This window comes from Pipistrellus hanaki (genome assembly GCF_964339955.1).
Source record: "Pipistrellus hanaki genome assembly, chromosome: 3".
In the NCBI taxonomy this organism is placed as follows: Eukaryota; Metazoa; Chordata; class Mammalia; order Chiroptera; family Vespertilionidae; genus Pipistrellus; species Pipistrellus hanaki.
Window position 1 is genome coordinate 209,850 of NC_140505.1, and position 6,486 is coordinate 216,335.

At 51.4% G+C, this 6,486-nt stretch overlaps 1 pseudogene across 1 annotated transcript; it reads right to left on the bottom strand.

Annotated features, from left to right (window-relative positions):
• Positions 1-444: 444 nt before the first annotated feature.
• LOC311618693 (neurofilament light polypeptide-like) lies at positions 445-6,002 on the bottom strand (annotated as a pseudogene). Its single transcript has 3 exons — positions 5,942-6,002; positions 1,226-2,377; positions 445-965 (listed from the first exon to the last, which is right to left on the bottom strand). The product of its transcript is annotated as a neurofilament light polypeptide-like (transcript).
• Between the last annotated feature and the right edge of the window lie 484 nt (positions 6,003-6,486).

The window sequence follows — 6,486 nt, forward strand, 5'->3', positions numbered from 1 at the left end:
ATTTCCTGGCCCCTAATGTATTTTTTTTTTGTCATTCAGTGTAACTTTATTTACTGTTTATTGCACATGATTTGAAGTCTTTAATTTCTAACTACCAAAGATTTGAAGGACTATTTTTTCCATGAAGTTTAACATTAACATCAGTGAATTCATGTATTCATGTTTTTTTGTTTGTTTGTTTTTTAAATATATTTTATTGCTATTTTACAGAGAGGAAGGGAGAGAGATAGAGAGCTAGAAACATCAATGAGAGAGAAACATCGACCAGCTGCCTCTTGCACACCCCCTTCCCGGGATGTGCCCGCAACCAAGGTACATGCCCTTGATCAGAATTGAACCCGGGACCTTTCAGTCCGCAGACCGACGCTCTACCACTGAGCCAAACATGTATTCATGTTTTTATTTCAAAAATCTGAATTATTCACATTGTCATAGATCCTGAACTCATAAGCGTGTACTATGCACAGGCTGGCAGCAAGCCAGGAAACCACTGTGCAAGCAAACAGATACTCTGCATAAGGAGAAAAGTCATAACACAACATTTAATGTCCAACCTGAGTCACCTCAGAATGTTATATATATATTGACTTCTTAATTCATATAGTATCGGGAACTCAACCACTTGGTTGGTGACGGGGTTGACCTGGTTTCAGGAGGATTATTCCTGAAATAATTAAGGAAGGGGGGGGGGGCCTCAATCTTTCTTCTTGGTTGCTTGCTCCTCCCCAGCACCTTCATCTTTCTTCTCATCCTCAGTTTCTCCGGCATCTTCTCTTTCACCTTCACCTCCTTCTTCTTCCTACTTTGCATCCTCAAATTCTTCCTTGGCACCTTCTTCCTCTTTCCTTTCTCTTCATCAGCCACCTTCTTCTCCTTCTCCTCCTCTTCAGCTTCTCCTTCAGAGGGGGGTTCATCCTTAGTTTCTAATGGTCTCCTTCACTTTGATCTGTTCCTCCTGAATGTGGCTGGTGTATTAAGAAGGGAAGGAGCGACGCCGAGACCGGTTTGGCTCAATGGATAGAGCATCGGCTTGGGGACTGAAGGGTCCCGGGTTCGATTCCGGTCAAGGGCATGTGCCTTGGTTGCGGGCATATCCCCAGTAGGGGGTGTGCAAGAGGCAGCTGATCGATGACTCTCTCTCATCGATGTTTCTAGCTCTCCATCTCTCTCCCTTCCTCTCTGTACAAAATCAATAAAATATATTAAAAAAAAAAAAAAAAAAGAAGAAGAAGAAGAAGAAGGGAAGGAGCGAGCAGACATCAAGTAGGAGCTAGTTTGTAAACCACCGTAGGCATATCGACCAAAGACCTCGGAACTCTGGTAGTAGCTGCTGGCTATGCTTCCCACGCTGATGAAACTGAGCTGGGTCTCCTCACCTTCCAAGTGTTTCCTGTAAGCTGCAATGTCAATGTCCAAAGCCATCTTCACATTGAGAAGGTCCTGGTAGTCTTTTAAATATCTTGCCATTTCATTTTTTGTAGTACTCAACTTATTTTCTAATTTGTTGATTGTGTCATGCAGAACACTAATGTCAGAGTTCTGCTTATCCTCCAGCTCTCGCAGCTGCTTTCCCAGAGCACTATTCATGCACCGGCATGCTTTGATCTCCAGGGTCTTGGCCTTGAGCAGGTGGCGGCTTTCAGACACCTCCTCCTTGGCCATGCACACCCCGTAGGTGTTCTTGGCAGTGCTCTCAGTCAGCATGGTGAGCAGCTCTTGTACCATTCTTCTGCATTCTGCATGTCCTTGGAAGCCAGCTTCTCCTACTGGGCACTGATACCTTTGAGTGCTGCAGAGAGGCTGGACTTGGAGAACATGTCCATCTCCATGGAGATATGAGCATACTGGATCTGCACCTGCAGCTCGGTGATCTCCTCTTCTTGCACCTTTTTCAGAAAGGTGATTTAGTCCATCAGGCTGTCCATGCGCTTTTCAAGCTCAGTGCCAGCAAGAGCCGCCTCATCTGCACCTTTGCACACCTCCATCAGCCAGTCCTCTGCATCATCATGTTTCAGCACCTCTTCCCAGTAGCATGCCTGCAGGTTCCTCCCAGTCCCTTCCAAGCCCTGGTGCCTGCTAACTACCCACTTCCCTCTCTGTGTCCAGGGACTGGGCATGGTGAGCTGGGGCACAGGCATCCCATTTTCATTAAAATGCTCCACCTGTGTCCACAGGCAGCCAAGTGTAGACAGTGATCCCAGAGACCCTGGCCACCACTGCCTATCTGGGTCCCCGATGGCAGCCTCAACCCAGAGGGCAGCATCAAGCTCAGCAGACATGGCCTGCCCGGACCCAGATGCTGCCTGGATCCCGCAGACTGCATCAGGCACTGGCCCCAGGCCTGCCTGGTTACCAATGGCTGCCTGGACCCCATGGACTGGACCCCGCAGGTGGCGTCAGGAGCTGCCCACCGTGCCTGCCCGGTCCCGATAGAGGTCTGGACCCCATGGGTGGTATCTGGAACTGTCCACTCAGCCTTCCTGGTTTCCGATTGCAGGCTGGACCCTGCAGGTGGCATCAGGCACTGTCCACCTGCCTGCCCAACCCTGATGGCTGCCTAGACCCCACAGGTGGCATCAGGCACTACCCCCAACCCCCACCTCTGCCTGCCGGTTACTGATGGTGGCCTTGACCCAGCTGGTTGTGTCAGGCACTACCTGCCAGGCCTTCCCTGTCCCCGATGGTGGCCTGGACCCCACGGGCAGCATCAGGCACTTCCCACAGGGCCTGTCCATTCCAATGGTGGCCTGGACACTGCATGTGTTGTCAGGCACAAGCTGCCTGGCCTGCCCAGTCCCTGGTGGTAGACTGGACCCTGCAGCAGCATCAGACACTGCCCACCCCTCCTGCATATGCAAATTTACCCTCCATCTTTGTTGGATTAATTTGCATATCACTCCTGATTGGCTGTGGGTATAGTGAAGGTACAGTCAATTAGCATTTTTCTCTTTTATTAGTATAGATAATACTATAAAATACTATAAAAGTATAAATTATCCTATCTAATAAAGTGGGAATATGCTCATTGACCCTCAATGGCATCACAAAGATGGTGGTACCCACAGCCAATAAGAGGGGAATATGCTAATGGGTTGCCTTGCCATCAAACATGGCAATGCCCACAGCCAATAAAGAGGGAATATGCTAATTAACTGCCATGCCCTCAAAGATGGTGATGCCCACAGCCACAAGATGGCAGCACACAGTTCTCTCTTCCCCCAAGCCACCCAGTGGCCCAAGGCACAGGCAAGCCTCAGATGACAACTGCCCAGCAGCCAAGGGCCACCCGAGGTTCAGGTAACCAGGGATGGCTGAGGCTTGCAGTGGCAGCAGCAGAGGTGTGATGGGGGCAATGCCTTCTCTTGATCATGGGGTTGCCTGGCCCCTGAGGGCTCCCAGACTGTGAGAGGGGGCAGGCTGGGCTGAAGGACCCTTACTCGAGTCCATGCATTTCCATGCATCAGGCCTCTAGTTTCTCTATATAAAACCCTAATATGCAAATAGTCAAAATACAAGAACAAAAAACAACCAGCCGCTATGACATGCGCTGATCAACAGGGGACACGAGGAGAACATGGTGGGCATCAGCTGAGATGGAAAGATGGAACAAGTGAGCAGAGGCACCAACCAAAGTGGGCGCCAATCTCTGCCATTGGAGTGAGCCTCTGGTAGATAAAGATGATTCTTTGCTTATGCTCACTGCCATCCTGCCGTGCACTCCCACCTCTTGTGCCACCCACCCTGCTTGCAACTGCTGATAGCTGGAGCCACCAGTCACACCAGCTGCAGCACCCAGAACAGGCCTCAATTGTTTGGCGCTGTCAGTGAGTGCAAGTGGCAGCAGACAGTCCCTAATGCCCATCAGGGCTTCTCCACCTCCTCTGCTCCTGAGGGGTTATCGGGGCAGCAGCCACCATTCCCACCCACTGATAGTGCCAACCCTGCTCCCAGCCACTGCAGGTGCTGGCCCCCATTGCTGCAAGCCATCAGCAAGTGTAAGTGAGGTTGGTGTCCTCAGCTCCTGCGAGTGGTGGTAACAGGAGCTGGGCTTCGAGCAGACAGGGGACCAAAGGACCCAGCAGAAGGTGCCAGGCAGGAGCATGGAGAATTTGCTAAGACACGTCCCTGTACCCAACACAGCCTCCTGACTCTCAGTGCTTAGAAGGTGCACCAATTTCGTTCACTGGCTCCATGGTATGCATATAAGTTCTGTGGTTCATCTCTTCCTGCAGACAGTCTCCAGTCTAAATGAGGAAACTGATCAGCAGAGCCTGGAGGGACTCCCATGCACACCAGGAGCCAGTCCAGGCCATTTTCCGTGCCTTCCTCCAGGAAGCCCTCCAGCTTTCTTTGAGTTCTCAGAGTCTGTTCTTCCAGAAAAAGCTAGACAGACTGGATGCACTCCTTCATGGGTCACTCCTCCCACACCTGGTCTGGCCACCTCATGCCAAGCCAAGCCCACCTTCCTGGCCAGCCCACACCTGTGTGGGTTCATCAGTTGAGGGCACGGACGTGTCCAGAAGTGGGTTCTGAAGCTGATGGGGAGATTTAACATCATTGGCTCTGAGGCAGGGATTCTGTACTCGGAACCTTTCACACCCGGGATAGTGGAGTGACCCTGAGAGGAGTTCAGGTGAGGGGTGCAGGGCTGGAAGGTGGGTGCCAGGAGGTGCAGTCATGTTCGATAACCTGCAAATTGGGCGTCAGCAGTCTGGACAGGTGAATCCTTCAGGGGTAATTAGAGGGCCATCTGGAGATGGGGTGCAGATGCAGGAACTGACAGCAATGCTCACCCCTCGTCCTGAGCTTGCAGGCTGAGCAGGCTGGCGTGTCTGGCTTCTAACCTACTTTCCTCACCTCCTCAGAAAGGAGACACAGGGTTCATGTGGGTCTAAGGAGCCATGCTTTAAAAAAAATATTTTCTTGTGAGAAAACAAAGCTTATGAGTAGTTTCTGTGGATTTGTCTCCCCCATGTCTCCAACTCAGACACAACACCTGCTGTTCCTTCTGTTGTAGCTGCCATCTTCCAGAGTTCTTTCCGGGCAGTCGGAGAGGAAGCACTTCCCCTCAGACCCTCAAGAAGGCAGGAACCTAAAGAGTCAAAGAAGACATGTCAGGGTCCTGGCTCACAGCCAACGTGACAGCAGGACACTTGGTGACACAGAAATACAGCCCTTGGCAGAGCACCTCAGAGACAGTGCCCTCCCAGGAACTGCCCTTCCCCCCCCCACATTGACCTCTGAGGCTGCTCATACTATGCCAGTACTCTCCCTCTGAGGTTTATGCCCTCTGCCTGAGGTCTGTGCCCTCTGAGGCCAAGCCAAAGCTGAGGATGAGCAGCAGGGCTATAAATAGGTTTCCTTCTGCACAGACAGCTGTGCAGACCACCCAGTACGTTTCCAAATAATGTTCCTCAGCTACACACTGTCACCATAACATACCTGCTCTGTCCCACCAATACTCACATCTGTTTAAGAAATAATCTGCACTGAGCAGGTTCCAACCACACACATTAACGCCTCCTCATTAGAAAACTTTCATACCGCCGAAACTGGTTTGGCTCAGTGGTAGAGCATCGGTCTGTGGACTGAAAGGTCCCAGGTTCGATTCCGGTCAAGGGCATGTACATTGGTTGTGAGCACATCCCGGGTGGGGGGTGTGCAGGAGGCAGCTGGTCGATGTTTCTCTTTCATCAACGTTTCTGGCTCTCTATCCCTCTCCCTTCCTCTCTGTAAAAAAATCAATAAAATATATATATTTTTTAAAAAAACTTTCAGACCTACTTTCGAGATGGGCACCCTGAGGCATAACTGGAGTCAACTCATCATATCTCTCTGACAAAATGACGACCTGGACAAGACACAGTGTCACCAGCTCTCCTCACAGATCCCTTCTCCTGGTACCGGCCCCGAGCAGAGTGCCCCCTGGTCCCCAGCTCACCTGTGCCCACCTGGGCAAAGAGCAGACTGAGAGGCAGCAGCAAGATGTAGAAGAGCCTCATGTTGACTACCAGGCTGGGCAAGTGCAGAAGGAGGAGCAGGAGGCTTGTAGGTGGAGCCACAGGCTTGCAGAGGCCAATGTGCCTCCCTATTTATAGGGGAGAGGGTTACACACCTAGTGACAGATCTGCGGGGTGTGACTCAGTCAGGGAAATGCTAACAAGCAGCCCCTCCTGTGGCTCACCTGTGTCTGTGTGTCAGATGGACACACTTCCCATCCAGCTGGGGGTGAGCTCTGGCAGGTGCCCTGAGTTGGCACTTCCACTGCTCTGTCTGTCAATTCCCCCACTTCCTTGCCTGGCTGGGAGTTCTGATGGGGTTCTGGAGAAGTTCTGGAGAAGAGGCTTATGCCCAGGAAACCTGGGTGTGGATGGCTCAGAAGCCCATTACAAGGGGTCTTGGGCAACAGAGACCAGTAACCTGTCCTATGAGTCCCCTCCTTTAGGGAAAAGCGGAGCAGCTGTTTCATGGAACCTGAGGAAGCAG